General features: G+C 43.9%; 1 protein-coding gene across 9 annotated transcripts in view; it reads right to left on the bottom strand.

Annotated features, from left to right (window-relative positions):
* Positions 1-22,594, bottom strand: part of LOC118504437 (octopamine receptor beta-2R) — a 93,600-nt gene that overhangs the window by 51,847 nt on the left and 19,159 nt on the right. For 7 of the 9 annotated variants that reach the window (XM_036038893.1, XM_036038891.1, XM_036038890.1 and 4 more), the window contains one exon: positions 10,400-10,415. The exons of 1 other annotated variant lie outside the window; for it this stretch is intronic. The gene's annotated coding sequence lies outside the window, so the exon portion shown is untranslated. Of the gene's footprint in view, positions 1-2,120; positions 2,884-10,399; positions 10,416-22,594 lie in introns of those variants that run through there. One more of the 9 variants, XM_036038898.1, reaches the window with a different exon arrangement.

Genomic DNA, 22,594 nt, shown 5'->3' with positions numbered 1-22,594 from the left:
TTCCTTCGCTCGCGATCAATCGCCGGATGACATTTCATGCAAACGGTCCGACCCACCACTCAGCCCCAACTCGCTTCCCGGGTTGAAACTGATACTTACGATACGGGGCCCACACCGTGAGTTGCTTCTAAATTCACTCATCAACTCATTCATGGCATGGCCAAGAGCTTAAGCTATACCAGCGAGTAACGCTAGCAGCAGTGAATCGTATTTGCTGCAGTTGTGAGTTGAGTGGTACTTCTTCACCAAACTGATACAGCAAATTGACAGCTGGATAGCTGGGTTCAACAATGGTTCGCGTGTCAATCGCTATAAAGACGGGGTGTTGAATGAATTTAATTCAGAACCGGCTTCGGCACTGGATTGAGTTCCCGGGGTTTGAGCATTGGCAGATACCGATGCGAGCGCGCCGTTTTGCTGAACGGGAGAAACGCAAATAATGACCGACAGAAGCGATACCGGAACGTGTACTTTAATTTGCAGCGCAACGCGTTGATTGAGTGTAATTAAGTTAGCAGGCATGGATTCATGGCTCATTGGCACCGTATTGCAAAAACGGACGAAATTGATCGAAACGCACGCAATGCGATAATTCGATAAAGACGAGGTACGGTGACGGCAGATAGCTTTCAATTTGCAAACAAGCTGGTTTCATTTTTGGGCTAAAATTCACTTTCAATATCGTTTAGCTAACAAAACATTCAAGATGAACGTTCGTAAGGGACACAGGCCATTTAAACAGTAAATAAACAAAAATAAAAACTGGTTATCAATTCAATTTTCAATTTTCTCCTTTATACTAAAAAGAAAATGATGTTTTACAATAAAACATAATTTAAAAAAACAACATCCGTGAGTGCAGAATTAACTTTCAATAAAACCCAATACGACATATAGACGTTATCGTGCTGATACCATTCCCCGTGTCACACCATAACGCAGAATGATGGATAGAATAAATCAATGATTGACTCAACGAACGATTGATCAACTCGACGATTGATTGATGGAAAGCTGCTGAATTGATATGGAGTACACAGGCGCCGAGTTTGCATAAAATTTCCTTACCACGTCCACGGCACGCTTACTTACATCCCCTTTCACAGGATACGTACGTGTACACGATCCATACAATGGATGTTATTTTAAAGCTTCGTCCCAGTAACATTTCAACACATCACTGCACGCAACGATAGTCTTCCAAGTCGTGAGAAGGTTCCCTTTTCATATGTTTGATTTACTAGAAACAGATAAGCATTTGGTAGTCCAACGTTGAACGACAGCAAAGAAGGAAAGGATCTGTTGGGAATCGAATCCAGGGACCAGTCACAACGGATCCAACCGTGTTCCGAAAACGATGTACTACACTTCCAGGATTCGAAAGAGTATTGTATTATACACTTTACTCGTGCAGGTTCAGGAATTAAAGTGATGAATGCCCCCCGATACGGATGGCATAGCAAAAGCCGTATCGGCTTTTATTGCCAGCAGACGATAGCAGCGGGACGGAATGCACAGAATAGTTTAATTAAAATGCATCATTCGTTAACGAAGGAAGATGTACCTTTGCGATAATACGGTGCAGCAGAACTGAGAAAGGGATGGATTGCAATGAAAAACTTCACGCGCGCACACTCACACAAATCCCTGGAAACGTTCAATATGCACGGTCCATCCATCTTTGTCAATTGAATTAGATGCAATTAATTAAGCACGTGATAAGTCGACAGGAACGGTACGGAAATGCATTTCGTTGCACCAACGTAACGATCGATAGTTGAAGACACGATGCTTTGTAAATCTCATCACTTTTACCCATTGTTTTTTCTCCAATCAACTGCACGCATAGTGAAAGCGTTGTAGCAAGCGGAAATGACCAAACAGCAGCAGCAACATTGTATCACAAATTAGCTTCTCGTTGCATACAAAGGTAGCGCGACTCGGCGACATCATACCGATAGCACATTTGTTGAGAGCTTCTAACATGGAGACACACGCAACAAAAACACCAGCAGTAACAGAGAGGCTACAAATAAATGTATCTATGTATGGACGCCTGGCCTGTTATTGTTTATTTGCACAGCAACTCACTGGCGCGGTGTTTGCACCAAACTACTCACCGTTGACGAGGCACGTTTGTTGCAAGGGTGCTTCACAATGATTGCTGCTTTCAAACCCAGCTGCAACCACCACATCTGCCAAAGGTTATGCGCGAAACGAAAAAGCGTACTACACTGGCCCGCCAGTACACCCTAGTTTACGACCATCAGCTGGAACTCAGCACGCCCCGGGGGAAGGAGTGCGTCTGGGTGACCCAGGCGACAAGCAGAACCTGCCAGGCAGTTGGCAGTTTATATTATTATTTTTAATGCCGGACTCACCCACTCACATCCACCGCAGACGTTTGCTGGTAATGGATACCCCCGATGCGACTCCCATTCATTCGGTGCATATCTGTGCAGTTCGTTGCAGCACGTGGTATAACGGATCCCACTGTGTTGGGTTAGTCATTCGTCGTCCAACGGCTTGTTTTGTTGTTGTTTTGTTTAGCGTAATCGTTTCGTTTGTGTCACGCCATTTGCGATTTTTCTCTCTCTCTCTCTCTCTCTTTCTCTTTCTCTCTCTCTCTCGCTCTCTGTTGATATTATCGTAAATGTTTACCACAAGTAATATACATCACACGCGCTCGCAAAAGTGTATTTGTTTACAGTTTTTTTTTTCTCTGCTTTGCAGTAATAATTCAATCAAAGCGTTTTTTGCCATTTGACTTCATGCCGGAGTTTGTTTTTTGCATGAAGGACAGCCAGGCCATAACAACCAGGCTTTTATCTTAAAATTAACAATTCAGGGAAAGGTTTTTGTAAAGAAATATTTTCTTCTCGCATCATTCAAATGCATCTTATCTCGGGTGGATTTGGTTAAAAATGTAGTTTCAACTGCTGCTTACTTTGGTTTGGGTATATTTTCTTAAAATATTACCCTCAACATAAATCACATCCAAACCCTTTTTTATTAGAGCTTGCTCATTAGCTTTCATTACCTTTGATTGAAAATAATGTGTCTACTAAAACTGCGAAGAGTATGAGAGTTTCAAGTTTGACGATTTTCGTTTGAACGTTTGAACGTCTAGCAATCAAGATTCCGTTTTTCAACTATATATATTGCATTTATTTTTATAACCATCGATCCTTTACCATCATTACGATGGTGCTTGTATCTCAGCAGCATAATGGTTTTGAAGAGTTTAAAGATTATGACTATCGTAAACGATCCCTGTGTGCAAACGTCCGATAGACTTACTACAGGGATTTACACTGCCATTCTCCATATCCCTTGATGGAACGAACAAAACCTACCAGGAGAATAGAGACTGGATATGTGCCTGAGCCTGAAACGACGACGACGGACAACGAGAGCTCTTCTTTATAAAATCCACCCTACACTTCATGTTTCGTTCTCAGCTAAAAGCAACTCCTTCGGCTCGGTACTCAGCACACGGGTGAAGGCACAAGAAAGCAAACGAGACATACAGACGAGCAAAAAAAAGACCTCAACAAAAACCGAAACTCCATAGCACACGGGCGCCTTTCGCTGGAGCAAAGCGCCACAAAGTGTAAAGCTTTCGGTAATCTTGTGACGTGCCTGGTGCTGTGGTTGTCGCGCAATGCGCGTCGGGTGTCCTTCCGGTTTTTGGATGACGAAATGATGGCCGTTCAGAGTCGTGCCGGGCTGTTGATGTGTTTATTGGATGCGTGGAAGCTCACCGATAATCCTGTCGAACCGGGCGGAACGCGACCAAGTTGACAGAAAAAAACGGGATGTATCTCTCGTCTAGCTGAGGCACGATGATGAGAAACGTACCCGCACAGTGTTGAGCATATTCGTACACGTGTTGTTTCCCTTCCCGAAAAGCTGGCCTGTGCGCTGTTGACGTCAGCAACACAGATTCTGACCAAAATTTCACCATTGCAAACATAACACTTTCCGGATGTACCGGTTAAGGCTGGTGATCCCCGAAGGCTTGTCAAACAACAACAACGCAAGCTTTGAATTAAGCAAATGCGCATGTTTTAACAACATAAAGATTCCGATTCGCAGCAGCTTCCAAGTAGTGTCTGAAGCTAACGAAAAAACGGACTTGTACAGACCAGCTGTTTTCGTTTGCTCTTTCTCTCTCCTTGGTGAGAAATTCTTAAATTTCGTCAAACATGAATGGAGCAAGTTTTTTCCAGACAACAGGAGAAAGATTTGTACTGTTGTTAGCTTTATTCTGTACCGTTTGCTGTCCTGTTTACTTTAACGTTTTCGAGAATGTGTATATTTGTCGTCGTTATAACGAACAAAGCCCTGTGCCGAACTTGATTTCGTATAAACGTTCTTACTACCAGCTAGCCGAGAAAGCAAACTTCTCAATAAGGAAAAGGTACGGTCTGTTTGCCCGAGGATCCTCCTAACCGCATGAAAGTTTTTACTATGTCAACAAGCTAACGGTTAGGTCGTGTCAGAAGCTGGAAAAGCGGGAGCAGAAACTTTTCCTCACGGGCGCACAAGGCAGCGACTTGTCATTCAGCTTGCATCAAACAAGGATGGGTGGCTTACAAGGGTTTTTCTAACGTTTTTGAGATGGGTTTGACATCATGAAAGACTCGCTCTCGGTCATAGAAGATGAGAACTGGAAACTTTAAGTCAAAAAGTCTACAACCATCTGCATTAATGTTGTTTTGTAAAACAACATGAACACCGTTTAAGCAAATTCGATTACTTTATGAATGAAAATTTATTCATTTATATATCTGAAAGTAAACGGTATTCTTTCGAATAATTATAGTATCAAGTAAAGTTCATTCTTATGCAGCAACAACAATTTCCGCCTTTTTGTACGAAAACTTTTCCGCGTAGTGCACCAAAAGACCTGTTCTCTGCTGGTCAAAAAAGTCAAGTACAACTTCAGCGATGGAGTCTGCTGCAACGTCAATCGTCCCAAAATAGTCGTTACAAAACTTTTCCCCCCAAAACTTCTCGTTACCAGCCCGCTCTCACCTGCCACCTCCACAAACAACAATACGCCATGAAACGTATACAGCCACCTCGGTAAACAGTAGACCAATCAAACAGTGCTGCATACACCCGTCGCCCTCCAGCTGGCGCTAGTGTGTTGGCGGGAAACTTAACGGTCAAAGAAATTGACTTACCTTTTGCCCTCCGAGCGTTACCTCGCGCACCGACCGGCATGATGTTACCAATAAATCTTCATTATTTGTACCAAACAACACAAACGCCAGGGCACTGATTACATCTGAAGCTGTTTTGATTTGTTTTTATTGCCCGGGCGCATGTGTTACGCAGCCGAGCGCCTTTGACCCTTTGAAGCTGGTTTCAGTACGCGGGCGAACGAACGAACGGCCAAAGCCAGTGAAATTACCCAATACGCTTGACCTTGCCGATCTTGGTCTGGTACAGCAAAGAGCGCGATGAAGGTTTTTGGCTCTATTTTTGGTCATTTGATCGGAAGTTGGGTAGTTTTTTTTCCCCTGGCCGGAAAAGTGTTGATGGCAGGAAATGTTCAACTCATTAATACGTGACCAATGCTGCATGGATAGATGCGGTTGTGGACACTCTCGCGCAAATCGGAATCGTTTAATAATGTAACTAATTAGTTTGCACAACCGGATGAATGGGGCAAAAACTGATCAGAGCTACTCTTGGAATCCAGCAAGATATAATTAATTTGATATCCAAACAAATTAGAATTATATTCGTCCATGATACTTCTAACCACACACCATTTACCTCAATGACCTTGAAATAGTATTCTCAACGGGGATAAAAATGCAGACAGCTTTTTGTACTTCAACAAATTACTACACAATCACAGTCACCACATGCGGTGGTGACAATACGGCATCGGACCGTCATAATTAATAAATAAATAAAATAAAAAAATACTACACAAACCCTACCTTGTGCAACCAAAACTGAACAACCACTAATGTTCACTTTCACTTTCCTAGCGCTGTTGTTGCTGTTGTCACTCTAAGCTTGTTTGCACTTTCGAACGATGTTTCATAATGTTCGTAAAAGCTTTTCTTTGTATGGAAGCACTTCTGCAAACAAACACTCACACACAGACATACAACCGAAACACGCCGAAATTCCCAAACACCTCCAAATGCTCGACCATTTCGACAGATTGTCCAGGGATTTGAGGTAACCGGGTCTCTAACTTCTCCTTCTCATGCAATCCTCAAATCATCAAATTCATAAACTGCGAAGGACACGAATCCTACCCGTGGGCCGGGGTTCAGCCAAACCGTACCGCAACACCATTGCTGCCTCGTCCTTGATCCTCCCCATTTCAAGTGCCACTCAAGTGCGGGAAAGCGAACCGCTCCCCCCATTCACCCTTCACCGTCCTGACCGACCAGGCGTCTCCATTCGTTCGGAAATCATCCGAACCTGCGCCCAATCTGAGCCTGCGTGGCGACGAGCTACTTAATTAATTTGAAATAAAAATAAAACACAACCCACCCAGGCACTTTTGGGTGGTTGCGGCAGCAAGTATATTCGTGTTTTTCTCGCCACCGAAACAGCTACCCGCAGTCCCAAGGCCGTTCGTTGTCGTATTTTCCCCACCGGTGGAACCAAAACCTCACCATCCCTCGCAACCGGTATCGTGCTTCCTGACGTAGAGCGCGCCTTCACGATACTCATCGTTGGTATTATTGTCGTTGTAAGGTTATGGTTTCTCGTCCGCCACTAGCTGCGTTACCTTCTTGCTTCCTATCTTACCACGCAATGGGTATGATTTTCGGTGTTGTTGTTGAATGTTAACATTGTCGGTAAGATGGCTAAATGTTAGACTATGGTAAAGAAAAAGTTGGAGCAAATGTCCTTCGCCAAGTGGTGCACTCGTCCTCTGCTCGAGCCGTCAGTTTTTCGCTTTACCTCGGTTGTTGGTAAGGTGACACGATGCTTCCGGACGACGCAAATATTCACCTCCGGTAAGCTTTCTAGCGGAAATCTCGAACAAGACACTCAAATTAACATTCTTTGCGAAGTTTTATGAAATTCCCCGAGGAATCCAATTAGAACGGAAGTATTTAATTGGAACTATAGAGTGTTTGAAAAATAATGAATAATCAATGGCAGGATTAATTTATTTCTATTTGTATGCTTAAAGGCATCTTCCTGATAAACTGTAACAACAACAAAAAAACACATCACTACCCTTAGTCAATATACTTTCCACCTTAGTCACCTTAGTCAATATACTTTCCATTTTTGAATATTTAAACCGTGTCCTAAAACACTCAAAACGCAAACCTGAAATATTGAGTTGGCTATTTATGTTTACATCAGCAATATTTTTGAATCAAACCCACCTAACTCCCTTTCATGTTGTGCATCTACGCGTCTGTATCGTAGATATTGCAATTAGACTGAACGTCATCGAACATACCGCAAGTCTTATCCCAAGCAGCCAAATCGGCTTTTTGCATGGTAAGCTATTAGACTACCATTTGCTCGGAAATGCATCCAATATGTTTGACCATTTCAAACGAAGTCAGACCAACCATCCAGCGAAAGCCTGCGGTTTGATGGCAAGTGGTTTTGCGAATTGCAATTCAATACCATCCTAAGCCCTGCTAAATTCCCCAAATCACAAAATTCACATCAGCTTTGGCGGTAGCGGCTCTCGATTTATCGTTCCCCTGGGTTTCAAGTTCAACGAGAATGCAGCGTGCAGCAAAACTGCTCTACGTACGTTTTTTTTTTGTTCGTTTCACTGGAATTTTGGCATCCAGTTCAGATTACAATCCATCCCCATATCGATCCACTAGAACATCACTTTCATAAGGTGAGCAGAGCACACGTTTGGTAATATTTCTTCATCGATTACACCATCAAGAGAGTTTAACTTCAAATACCTACCCTAACATACCGCTTATGGGCGTTAACACTAATGCGACCACGATATCGATAGTGCATTTTACACAATGTTTCTAGCTTCCAGCAAGCTCGTCAGAATGCGTTCGGTACAGCCTCGTATCTTCTGCTCATACAGCGTGAGACTGAAGACGAGAAACTCAGGGTAAGTGTACAGTATGAGTAAACTTTATTAAATTATTACCCTCCATTATTGGCTGCTTTCGCCATTTCATGTTAAGAGCTTCGATTATCTAAATGGCCACTATCGAGGTTTTTATAGCACCGGCAAGCAACTGGTCCACGCCGTGATCGTGAACCCTCCCTCCATAATGATGGTACTATTTTCAACGATTCTCTATCACTATCCGTCATTAGTTATCGAGCAGCGAGTAGCATTCTAAGCTGAGCGTTCCACTCCGTATAGCGACCGACCATCCGGTCAACCAACGCCAAACACAATGGTCGTTTTGTCCGCAACAAAACCCACTTGATGCAATCGAATTAAACCTTGTGGGTAAAATAATTCAATATATTGTATTAACAGCGAAGTACTCTCGAATCGATTTCTTTTTTCCCAACCACTTTAAAAATCCGAAAGAGAAAATAAAATCCATCAGCAGGCAGTTAGAAATTCCATCAACCAACCAGTTCCAGTGTGCGACTGAAGATCAAAAGCCAACCGAACCGTACATACCGTACATTCTCGTTCACACAACACCCGTACCCGGCGGGTGGATGCTGCTATGGAGTGAAGCTCGAAAATGGTTGATACGTCCACTTGAAATTCAATGCTCTAAATCACTAACCTTGCTCCGCTCTCGCTTTTCCCCGGTCCCACATCCGTTGACCGGAAATCGGGTAAGGACACCTTCACGAGAAGAATCTTCCTCCCCATTAGTGATGGTAGGGACACCGTCATCGAATCTGTCAACGCCTAGAGAAATGAAGAAGGATCGACCGACCGATACCTGCACTATCAATTCGGCCAAACGGGCAACGGGTACCGGAAGTGGCCTGTAAGCGTGGAAGAAGCCTCGTAACCGAACCGGTACTGCTTTACCGCTGCCCCAGTGCCGCACGGACCTCAAATTCCACGAAAGACTGGGAAGGATAGGACGGACCGAAAAGATCGGCTACGGGAAGCCGGAACGTGAGACGATACTGCCCGGAGGCGATGGTTGCAAATCATTAAGTGGATTATTGTTTTACATGGTTGTCCCCAGCTTCTGCATGGCGGTGTAGGGTCGTATCGCCCTTCCCTCTCGTAAACGAGGTACGCTGGAAAGTTTTGTGAACGGTAAACGGCACTGTATTGACGTTGTTTAGCGGATCTCGTCTAAACGGTAATTCCTTATTGGCCCATTTTCCCACGAAAGGGTGAAATTACACGGCAACCACCACTATTTGTCGCTACACCACTCGGGTGGTGGTGGTGTTTGTTAGAAGTGGCTTTCTTCAAGGAAAGTGTTGATTTAAGTTGATGCTTTGAGTTAATGTCTGTCGTTGCCTTTAGGTGCAATGGTGTGATTTGAGTGATTGGTAGACGTTTAACGAGCGTTTATTGTTCAAACAAAACATTTTGTTTTAATTTCACTGTAAAGTGCAGGACATGAGTCCCACAGTTAATCAGCTTGATGTCGTAAAATTCAATGCGCATTCGTTTAATGCCTCAAATTAATCGATTCCTTTCAACACACCGTTTTGCTCTCATTCTTTGCGAACATTTCGCTGTGGTTACCAGAAACGGATAATTACACGCAATGACACTTTCATGGGACATTAATTTAAGCTACAAAGTATCCGCTCATTAATGGTCCACCTTCGCCACCGCTGCATGGATGTGATCCATCGACGGCGCTGCAGCAACCAGCGTGTCACATTTGTTCACGTGCTGCAGTTACCATGCACATTTTCCTTCCCATCAATAACGAACGCAGCCGAGATGGAAGCATTGGGAAACGTAGAAAAAAAAGGATGCACATGAAAAACAATCACAACCAACCACATATTGCTAGGTGTGGGATTGTTTACATCGCTTAAATCGGCTTTCACCGGTGAAGACTACTAATTTCGTTGGCTTGCGCGTGTTTTGCTCGAGTGTGTACTGTGTACAAACACACACACACACACATTCGCCAAACCCTTGACAAACACCAACAAACGCCGTCTGTCACTTCTCGGCTCGGTATTCGGTCAATTTTCAGTGCAGAAAACCATTGCAGCGTGCACATAATGAAATAATGATGGTTGCAATTACACGCTTTAATATGCTTACGGTACGTGCTTGCCCATTGAACCGAAACAAAAGAGCGTTTTAATAGGTTTTGTTTCGTACTGAAGTGCAAATGGTATAATGTTTGGTTCTGTTCTGATTAAATTTGTAAACGAGTTGATGTGTTTTTTTAAGCATGTTTGTTGATAGCCTATACAATAAATGGTTTCAATTAATGTAGCTGGGTCCAATACGTACCGTCGGTGGATGGATTCTGAAATGAAAGAAAATATTAATTATTTCTTCAATTTTCAATTGATAATTCGATTAATTATTGAATGAACACATAAAATAGCCCAAACATAGGTATAACAAATTCTCGGAAAAAACAGTCAACGTGAAATGTGCTAGACTTCTAATAATCCATCTCGCAACGTAATCGATCCCTTTCAGATGGTTAAGAATTCCGAAGAAATCATTACTATGGCCACGGGGCGTTCAATTTAGGAAAATCATGTTAAAATTACCCTACATCAGAAAACACCAACATCAAACGCACCAAATTGACCATCTCCAGTTTATTGGATCGTAACGGGTGTCTTCTCGGTCACCTTGCCATCCTTATGAACGTCAACAGCACCACCGTGCAAGATAAATGCCCCCTCAATCATACAAATGATTTCTAGCCCGAAGTGTCAAAACCATCGTTCACCGTAACGACATCAATTTGCTACATAATAGCACCACTGCCAGCAGCAACAGCGACGAGCAAACCTGATACGGTTCTGTACTCTTGTGACCTTTCACAATTCTGCTTGCTTGCTTATGGGTTGTCGATTTTCTTACTCATATTCTAATGATGCAGTGAGAGAAGAAAAAGCTGCTCTTTCTCTTCCTAGCACAACGGTAACCACTGTAAAAATTCTTATTATTTAAGGTTTTTTTGGTTCTGCCCGTTTTATGTTTACCTTCTGTTTTTTTTTTTTGGATTGTAGCCCCTATTATGGAACCTTGGCTTAATCCATAGATTAAAAAAATCAAACAAAAAAACACACATTCGAAGGACGAATTGTTTCAACGACACGAAACGACAAACAAAGTTCAAACAACCGAATTGTTTTGTTTTTCCTTTTTTGAACGCAATTTAATCTGGTACCTTTTGGCTTAGCTATTGGCAGTGGCGTCCGTTCTACCAGCGAGGGACTCACAAAAAGCAATGATTCTCCTGTTGTTGTGGTGCAGAACTAAACTTTTTCTATGATTTCCCAGTAGATTTTACTTTTCGGTCGGGCAGAGATGTTTTGGGATCAAACGATGCTCGGTGTGCGAGAAAAATAATCCCCAGCCGTAACTAACACAATTACTGAAGTTCGCTTAGCTCATGGAGGCGCCTGGTCGTTCGTACATAATTTTGATACGTGCGAAAAAGGTGTAGAGGGTGAAAAATAGTAATGAGTGCGTACAACAACAAAAAAACAAACTGAAGCAATGATTGCAAATTCATGATCATCATACTTTTAATTTATTTACACTTTAAAATGATGGCTTTACGCCGTATTTTCAGCATTTATTCTACTTTTTACGTGCGTTATACTGAAAAAGCAATAATAAATTACTGTAAAACAGTGCTCCTCTTGAAATTACTCCAAAACATATCAAAGTAAATTTCATTCAATTCACATCCATTTCGTCTCCGTCTTGCTGGCGCCGAAACACAATCATCACGAGCCGTACAGAGCGCACAATAATGCGATTATTTCTTAGCTCTCTGTTTCATACGATTGAGGCGCCATGGTTCGGGCCCACCACAAATGCTGCACGCGTAAGTACATATGCTCGTTATTTTCCTGCTTTGGTCGGCAAAAGCCGATCACAAGAACAATAAGTAAAGAGTTTAGTGTCATGCTGACAATGGCACAATTACTCTGAAATTACCTTCAATCGTGATGCTTTCCGCATGCCACCAGCCCACCAGCCGATTGCATCCTCCGAACGCTATTAATTATTCGACACCGCATGGTGGTTTTTGAATTGAGGTCACATCTGCACTCCGCTCCGGGAGGATCTGGAAGCGGTCACATAATGGGCCCGTACACGGCACGATAATGAAACGAGTTGCCGGAAGCTTTTTAGTGGGAGGGTGACGCCGGTCACGTGTATCGATGCGTGGCGATTGGTGCAAAATGGTACAAACAACAAAATTGCGAGTGCGAGAATCCAATTTGCCCCATTCATCGAATCAACCGACCGTGCGAATGGTTGAACGATTGAGACGATTGATTTCATTGTTTGATTGATTTTATAAAAGCTTAAACTTGCGTGTTTATTTCAATAGCACCGCCGGACGACCTTTCACTTGCTGGTTGCGCAAAAACTATGTGGCCGTTTGGCGCTGTCCAAGTGAAATTGCACATAAATTAGCCAATTGGGTAATTAACAAACTCAGCCAACCATCCGGGAAAACTCGTTTCTCGCCCCGTTGGAACTGGGATTCGTGTTGTATTGATTTTCTGTTGCCACCAGAGGCTGCAAAAAAGGCTGCACATATCGACATGGCGTTTCAAGGACAGCTTTGTTGTGGTTTTGAGATTTTCCATAATTTTTGTTGTTGTTTTTTCGTGCATAAAAAACAAATCTGTTCAATTGTGATGAGAGTGGAGCTCAAAATGTGAATCCGGTGGTCGACCGTACCTTCATCAGCAAGCGGCAAATTTTCACTTTCCAAGCAACACAGGAAGAGGCCACTTCCTACCCATTTTTAGATTGTAGAACCCCAAAAATCAAGTCAAAAAGTTCAGCAAACTGTGGCAGGAAAGCGCACGAAAAAAAAAACCAATCCCCAACAACACAGTACAAAAACCCTCGGGGCGAAGGGTTTTCTTCTGCTGCTCGATAGCCCTAATACTTTTGGTGCCTTTCTCCGACGGCTCATGCTGTTTACCCCGGGTGAGATAAAGAAAACGAACCGGACTTAGCGCTCCTTCATTCCTTCTGACGGATTTCATTGGTTTAATTAAAAGAGATTTTCCCTGCGTTCTGTGGCCGTGCTTGCGCGTTCATTGATGCTCGCAGCAAGACGTTTGGCAGACGCTAGCCCAATAGTTAGGTGATCCTTTTTTGCTCGTTTTTGGGTTGTTTGTTTTCGTAAGGATTTTGGTTCTATTTTATTCCACCAGCTACGGACAAAAAAGTGTGCACCAGACAGATAATGGAAGGGTTATTCTACCGTAGCGTTTCGGCAGAAAAGCTGCAATATAAATAGGAGAGTTAAAATTGAACACAATGTGAGTTAAAAAAGTGCGCAGCAGAAGGGCCGAAGAACAAACCCTTAAGCTGATTAAACTGCTTAAGACGTTTTTTTTTAAATCAATCAAAGAGTTCAAAGATCAATGATTTCAAAACCACACAAAAACACTCTTTAAGGAAAAGTATCGTTCACTTTCAAATAAATGCGAATAATTTTCCCCACGGCTCACAGTTGATAATGAAGCCATTGAGATTATTAAGCGCCCAGGTATGAAGCCATCCCATAAAAATGCATCAAATTGCTTTGTTCTGCCGGACGGTCTTAATTTTTCATCCGCTGTCACGTGCAAAAGCTCTCATCCGGCGTCTAAAGCTTTCCCCGTCAAAATATGCTCCTAATCATCTTACTTTGCACCCTTGCACCCTGCCTCCTCTTCATCCCGCATCCTCCACACTCGGTGATTTATCGATAAAACCCTTAAAAATGAAAAATTCTTTCAAGAGATCGCCCTCGCCGAAAACTCACCCATTCCGAGCGCATTAAGATAAAGAACCTTTCACTTTTTTCTCCCATTTCCTACCGAAGTGTGCGTGACGGACAATTTACTGTAAGCTTGAAGAAATCTTATGCGCAACAAAAGAAAAAGGTGCCAGAGCGAGAGCGAACACACAGCATCCTTCTCTAGCAGCTACGGCCGGCACTCGCGTGGCAAGTGATCTTCCCCGGGTCCCGACCACCCGGTACAAATTCGTACCAGATTCCGATGTCAGTTCCGCTGGCTGACGTTTATTAATTGAAAAAGATGATGTTTCGGGGCGTGATTGATGGAAATCCATCATCCTACCATGGCCACATGAATTCGAACCCTTTTTTCCGCCCGCAAAGTCATTTACGATGGTGCTCGAGGACAGGGTTTGAGTGTCATGGAGCTCACCGCTCGGTAGAAGGGTTGCCAAATCGGCCAAGTAGTAACATGAGCTTCTTCATACGACTTCCTCCGGCACGGTCAAGGACAAACAGAGGACAAATGGTGTAGCTCTTGCGGTGGGCAGGCCAAAAATCGTTCCTTCCTGCATTACCGGCTACACCACCAGATCGAACTGGTCACCAACCAGTACTGACGAGGTGATGGGCCGTGGAATCGCTAATTATTTCCACCTGCTCGCAAGCACACCCATCGCTTGCCCGTTACCGTGCCTATTTGCTATTCAATCCCCAACCCGAAAACCTCCCCCCCCCCAGGGGGAGCAAGCCTGGGATTATACCGAACGCGAATGGTTTTAATTAAAAATTGCCTACCTTCGCGGGCCATAGTAACGCGCACACCGGTTCATCCGATGGTCGTCTTATTTCGGGGTCATTATTTCGAATGAAGCATACCGTTTGCTCCCCAAATAAAATTCTCGGTATCGTCCAAGCTACCGTCTGTGCTAATGGTAAGGATAAAGAACACCGTCCAGCGACGAAGATGAAGCGAACGGGAAACAAAACGAAAAGGGGCCCGTTCGTACACGCGTCCCGTCTGCTATGGCCATGATTTAGCGGCGCTTAGGCCACAACCGTCCCGCCCATAGCGAAAGGCCACTTGGAAAACAAAATATCGTACCGCACAAATGCGCTCCTGCACATGAATTTCATACAGCCGAGTACCAGTACCTGACCTAGGGAAAAACCCGTGGAGGAGCCACAAAGACGCAGTTCAGCACCAACCGGGCTTTCATTAGCGATGAGGAAATGAAATTTTAAGGGATTTTTCTTTACAATGTTTCAGCGTACCCAACCGAGCTAGCCGAGCCGGGCTGAAATATGCTGCATAATAATTAGATCCACGAAAGTAGCAAACAAAACGCAGACGTAAAGACAAGCTAACAGCCTCATCAAAAGTGCTCTCTGCAGCTAGAGAGGATTATATTCCAACATGCTTTAACTGGGACGTAGGGACATCCCTGTCGGTGCGTGCCGTGTATTTTGCATGTGAAACGTTGTGAACTGCGTTTATTAGCTTTTGAAATTAAGAGACTAGCCACGATCATATAATGAGCACAATAAACAAGATTAGCGCTGACTTTAGAAACGACCATGGTCACGATGTTACGGAACCTGCAATTGCAATGATGGTGGCATAATTTCAAAAAACAATAAAAAGGGGGTGTTATATCATCCATAGTTTTGCTCATATTTTCTTGTATGAATTTTAGAATTAAATCTTAAATGAAAATGATTTTTTTATTAAAGGTAGAACAGCTTAAAATGTTATGCATGGTTCTTTTACATTTCATTTGGATATGAAGAACCCACTTTTATGTAATAATAAATGCTTTAATAGGATCATGCTAGCAATACTTTTTCTCTACTTTGTTAACTTGCAAACAAAGTTCTGTGTAATTAGTTCCGTATTGCACCAAACTTCAAACAATACATAACTAAACATATGTCACATGATTTAGATCAAGTCACAATTATGTGTGAAAAATATTTATATCATTCCCAATGACATTTTGAAAAATTCTTTCACGCATGAAACTGACAGGTGTCTTCATTCTAGCCAAAACAACCACACAAAACCACGTACCACTATACTTGCTCTCGAAATTCGCTGAGCATTCGGCGATAAAACCTAAAACACTCTTCAAGATCATAAAACTGATCGAATGGTTGCCTCATCATCATCAATTTCAAACCCGGCCGCAAACCATATGCCTGACTCTGACACCGACACAGCGCAAAAGCACGTCGCCGTAATTGAAGCTGAAGTCTATTAAACACACAACATTGTAAATTTATTTTCAGTGGGCAGCTCAGCCGCCCATTTGGCGCATTTAAAGATTTAAAGCCAAATCCATCAAACCGCTTGAAGTTGAAGCTATTATTGAGAAGCGAAGTTAAACATTATTGCTTCTCGTGCCGACCACAAACCATCGCTACGCCGCGTACCAAAGTGATCGATTCAGCCTCCTCCTTTGTCCAACGGTAAAAACGTAGCAAACACCGTGATCTTCCCACCTTCGGTTACTAAACCGTCACGCCTTTCGAGTGTCATATCAGTGAACCGGGAACGAGATGTTGCGAGCGATTAGTCTGTCAGCGGCTCAAATTTATGACACATTTCATCATCTGTGCCTGCTGTTGTTGTTGCTGCTGCTGAACCGCTGACCTAGAGTGCCATTTGTTTATTGAAACATCGTGTCCCGTCAATTGATGCTCACTTCTGCACTAGCTGACAGTAAATCATTGACAATTTCTTTGCTTGCTACAAATGCTTTTGCCCAACGACCTCATAAAGCTCGTCGCTCGTGGATCGTTTTGTTTACTTTTAAGCTGCTGGGTACGTTTCCGGTTCTTTGATTTAAATTATATCCAAGCGCCCCGGATGTTTAAATTCTTCCCTAATTGTAACTCATCGGGCGTGTGCGATAGCTGCATTCTTCTCGGTGTCTCCGGAGCTATAAATCTCCATTCCATCAAGCGAAGCAACAGCGGGAGAATGCAAACGTAACAGCAACGCCACCACGCTACTTCTAATCACATTCGCCTTCCGTTCGGTCTCTTAAATCTAAATTGTACCAATTGCTATCCACTTCAAACCAGTCGCTGCCGGGCTCAATTCACTTATTCGTCGGCGCGCTCCTGACAGCGGACGACAGGCAGGCATGAGCGAATGAGTGGCGAACCGTGGCCCGGCCCGTCTAAGGTTGATTCGTGCGCGATCGTCCAGACGGAATGGATATCCTCTTGTTAGCGTTGCTGCCAACAGCCTGGGCTGGGTTGATGTGGCATTTTGTTTGTACCGGTGCCGAGCACCGAGGTTGGGTTGCCGCGCAAATTAAGAGACATTTAATGAGCTCCGACATGGGTGACACATTGTCAGGCTGGCGAAAGTTAAGTAATGTTTTCTGGCGCTTCAAATGAGCAGTGACGCACAGGTGAGCTAGACCTAGTAACGTGAGGCGTAACGTGCTAGGAGAAGCACAACAACTTTCGTTATGTGTCAGCGAACGTTGCATAAGACAATCATTAAGTGTAACTTTTAGCCCTATTTTTGTGCCAACGAACTTTTCGCTACAATTCACTCCAAACACTATCACAGCTCAGCAGTACTGATTAGGGTGAGCCACGATTTGTCTACGGTAAGAAATTGCATTTAACCTTGACATTTGATCAGAAATCCAACACAAAGGAAAGTATGCTCCATGCTTGGTTTTTGCGCCCGACAAATGCTAACAAGAACGCAATCTTCAAGATGTCAAACGCTGCCAAGAACATGAAAGAACATTTATTATTATTAAACCAGTTATTGTGACGAGTCGAAAAGAGCATGAAAAGGCAAACGCGTTGGAAAAAGAACACCCTAAAATCAACACTGAACCATGTCAGACATGGTTTATTCCGTTAGCTGCGCCTTGAGTCTGGTTTGAAGTAATATCTTGGTTATATTTACGTCAAGACGCCATTCGCTGTAGAGTACAATGTTGCAGAATTTCCGTACAATTTAACTGCCTTCCAACGAATGTCACATACATGCCAAAAATTACGCACACACACAGACTCTCGCACATCAACTCATCTAAAATTGCCGAATTACTTTCACTCAATCTTCCTGTCTTTTCACCCCCTCCCGGACCGTTCGGTTTGTCGCAGCGAAAGCAGTTCTGCGTTGATTGCGTTTTTGGAAGAATTCCAAGCGAAGTCCGCTCGCGTTACGTTCACAGTCGCAGGGCTGCCGTGATCGGCAGACAATCTCCGCTCACCGGTTAAACGGTTCCCGGTGCGAAGGTGGAATGAATTCGTCTCGTGGTCGTTGCGGTTCCCAGTGAAAACAACAGAATAACCTGCCCATCCTTGCCTTGTCTACCGGGGCCCGAAACACCGCAAAGTGACATTGCTGGCGTGGTTGGATGCCACCCGGGGTATCCCGCCGGTGTAAGACAATATCGGCCTCGAGGCCCAATGTTTTGGAAGAACAACAACATTTTCGGATGAAACTGTACCTTCACTGACGGCCTTCCTGCAGTGCGATACGTCCATTAATCAACTGCGGTATTACAGAGGAGTTTACTTTCCGTTTTTGTCTCTGTCCCATGCAAACGACATTCGTGTTTGTATGCGTGTGTTCGTGTGCGAACGTTTCTAGAAGTATTCTGAGTGATCGTTCGCTTCGTGACAGTATGAATAGGCGGTCCACAAGAATCCCATTCAGACCACCATTACGGCACAAAGAATTAATGATATCCTGAGCACCAACCCAACTCAATGTGACACATTGTTTCAAGCCGAATGTCACAACTTCATCAATTGGGGAGCACATAGGACACTTTTCTTAGAAGCAGTTTTTTCTTCCAGAATTCAGCAAAAGATATCCATCACGCACAGAAATATCTTCTGCGAGAGGCCATCGCCAATCAGTCATAGCTCACCGTGTGCCAAGTAAATTGTGCGATTACCATCGAATGAACTGAGCCAAGAGTTTTACCGTTTTACCGGCAACAGGTGAATAATTTCCTGCAAATAGCATCAAATTGAATCACACGCTTGAGAGCTCTGAGAACGATAAAAGTTTCATACAAAGCCACTTGCGAGGATGCAAAAACTTACCAACTAAAATCCCCATGCCGTGTCGGGCGTATGCATCGTTTATGTGGCAAGCAAAAACTATTCGGTGGGAAAAGTTGTACCTTCTACAGCATGGCATGAGTAAATTAATCCATCGTTAGTCACTCGATTAATTGATCGAAAAAGTTTTCTAACCTGCTTTGTCACACATGAGTGCGTTCTATGCTGAGAGTGTTTTTCACCTCAGCAAACAAAACCATCATTAGCTTCATCTATGACCTTTGGAAAAGAGTGTTGTGAACATATGCAAAAAATGTGAACTCAACATTTCAATCCTCTAGATTTCAATCCAACACACAACCATCCTCTTCTGTGGACAACCACCATCGTGAGAAATTTGCCGCAAACCAAACATCGCAAACAATTGGAAGCTGCGAGGCAAGATGCGTCCCATTCCGTGGCCCTCCAGGAACGTAAAAACTTCATCGCTGCGTTACTTTCGATGATTTTACAGCTTTTGAGCACCGGTTGACTTAAGTTCTTTGTGCCAAGTGGCCACTCGAAACCGTTCGAGCAAAGATTTCATCCAATCCCCTACAAGTGACGCTCTGCGTCAGCATTCCATCTCGCACATGCGGCAGCAAAAAGTTGCAAAATTCTTAAAACTTCCCGAACGAGAGAGCCATCGCCAAACGGTGCGACTGTCCTTGGGAGTTGGTGAAGCTGGATGCAAGGTGATGTGGGGAGGGAGGAATTTCTTACCCACTGAAAACTTTCGTTCCAGTGGCATTAGACGAAATTGAATACGAAGCCGTAGCGTACAAGTTTGTGCGAAAACTATCACCCACGGGTCCACCACCCATTCCGCAACATTCCGAGACGCATCGGGGCAAAGTAAAGTTTTCTAACCCGGCAGCTTCTGGTGCTGATGCCGTTGCTGCTCAAGTGCCCGGGATAATGCATCGGTAGATTATGTGCAACGCAACGGTCGTGCGTTCCTTCATCACCGTTACTCGTTCCATTCTCGGGCGTATGACTAGAAAATTGGGAAACTTTGTCCTAACCGAGCTGGAACGTTATTGAAACGTATCTGTCATCTCTCGGTCAAATGTGCAAGGGCGGGCCATACATGGGCCAAGATGTAGCACCGTACTAATGGATTTATTTAAGCTGCTTTCGACGCACTGATCAATTTACGTGTGTACGGTAAATCCGATTTGCCCGCAAGAGTTACTTTTAATCCATTTTAAACAAGTTTCACTCTCTGTTTTCGCAATTGATAAGCTTCGGGAAAGCACTCGAGGAGCTTTGGCACAACAACGCCCATACGCATCACATGAGAGCAGCTGAGTTATAATAGGATTGGCTTTCTTTTATCGAATCGTTTATCGTCTCATGAGCACAGCACACTCAACTCCGCAACCGCAATCGGACAAATCTCGTCCCTAATCGTATGGTAAGCCCTTAAAAAGGTCAAGAAAATTCTCAAAATACCATTCACCCGGTTCATTATCAGCGAGCCAACATCTATCACCGGGATAAGACGCACCAACTAATTTGCTAATGAAATGGTTACGGCCCATTGCCCGCTCGGCCGCTGGTGTCCTATCAAGCTGCCATTATGGTAGGCTGTTGAGACCGTTTAAGCCTCGCCCAAGCGTCATTTGCGCACCAGCCAGAGTGGTCCCTATCGCTCAGTTACACAAAAAAAAGCGTTCGACGGATAGCATTCGTGCCGGAACCGGTTGATGCTTGACAGGCGTTGAGAGAGCGTTGCAATCACGCCAATATCGTCAATCAAGCTCGTGAGAAGCAACATAATCACGATCGCATCTTTCACCGCTCCGTCTCGATGTTCGATGATGTCATCCAAGTGGAACGCCAGTCACACTGGTTCGACCCATGGCTTTCGTCCATTCGGAACCGCTTCCACCTACCTTGCTGACTCTTCTGCCACTGTGTCCGTTTGCGTCGATTAAGAGCCGAGTCGTTTAGCTTGATTTCTAGTGAGGAAGCCTTGCCCACTAAACTTCCAACGGAAACTGGCGGAGACGTTGTGTAAGGGTGCATCAATAAAGCATACTATCGTTATGCCTGTCGAGTGATCTCTATCTTCGTTTTTTTTTTTGCGCTGGCAACACCCACCCCAACCCTTTTGCTACGGGCATTGCAGCGGATGGGTCGTCCGACTTCTTAAACTGCGGCCCGTGCGAGAACGATCCAGTGTGCTGCACATGCACACTCGATTGCGGCCGATTGCGGTTTCGAGTGCTGGGAATGGACGATTGTTGTACGCTACGTGACTAACGTGCTACCGACACGTCGAGTATCAGCATCCAGCAACTACACGCTGGCGTGGACGTGAAGGGATGTTACAAGCCCTCGGCCCCATCGGCATCGGTTACGTTGGTGCAAACGTCGAAGGTCGAAAGACATTGGCGATAAATTTGGCAGCAAATGGTAGACATGACTCGTCGTCCCCATCGGGTGAACGATGAGGGCAGTGCTACAAATCAATCTACGGAAAAGCGTGCTACATTATTTCCTTCGAAAGTGTAGCGCGAGTTTCATGAGTTCCAAACTCATCAGCTTGTGGTAAGCCAATGAGCTATTTGAAGCTGACACCAACAAAAAATTCTTCGAAGTTAGTAAAAAACATATTGAAGATTTTCAAAGCTAGGGATAATGATTGCTCAAACATTCGCAAACCCTATATGAAAGAACCAGAAATAAATAATGCGAGTAGGCGATAACTACAAAATAAATGCTATTTTCCACTGAATATTCTTGCTTTTGAATAACTTTTTCGACAGAAAACTAAATATATAATTAAAATATTCATTCAACGTTGCATAAAGTTCATCAAAACAGGAGACCAAAATTGTATAAAGTTTTTTTGTAAATAAGATTGATTCAGTAGATATTGCAAATGAATAACCACAATCTGATCTTTTTTAATAAACTAACAAAACTTAAAATTCACTTCGCAGCAATATGCGCTTCAAATAAAAAGAAACCTCACATGTTTGAAAATTATTTTGTCCACTATTCACATATCTTCCATCCAGCAATGCCCTCTGGAATGCTGTTTATTTGGTACGTGACTGAGGTCATCGTTTATTATGCGCTTGTTTTTCATGGTATTATTGTTTTCCTTCCCCACTCTACGTCCAGTGTTATGTCGCAAACGTGACGAGCATCCAGGGGTCAGTCACAATTGATACTAAACTGCCATAATAACAGCCGCACACGAAACCCCGACCCAACTGGACGTCACCAGACAGGGTGGAGGCCGCCTGGTCACCGTCAGCAACCAAACTTACCCACCACATTACAGACACACACACATACAGACCACACAAATTTGACATAGATTGCGGCCCCGGTCAATCGATTTCCCGTTCACCGTTTACAGAATCCAAACGAGCTCACGGGCCCGGCCGCCTTACGAGCTCAAAATAATCGATGTTTTATGATCGGTTGTTATGGTTGTTTAATTTAATAAAAACCACAGCATCCCTTCAGCGTCTCAGCGCTCGGTGGTGAAAATACGAGTCCATTTCGTTTGCCCCGAAGAGGACGGTAATTGAGTCTTACTCCACTGTGCTGCTCGACTTCCAGGACATCATGGCTGGGGATCAGCTGAAGCAAACGGG

The sequence above is a fragment of the Anopheles stephensi genome, chromosome 2 (assembly GCF_013141755.1).
Source record: "Anopheles stephensi strain Indian chromosome 2, UCI_ANSTEP_V1.0, whole genome shotgun sequence".
Classification (NCBI taxonomy): domain Eukaryota; kingdom Metazoa; phylum Arthropoda; class Insecta; order Diptera; family Culicidae; genus Anopheles; species Anopheles stephensi.
The sequence above is the reverse complement of the archived record's forward strand: the minus strand, read 5'-3'. Positions and strand labels throughout refer to the sequence as shown.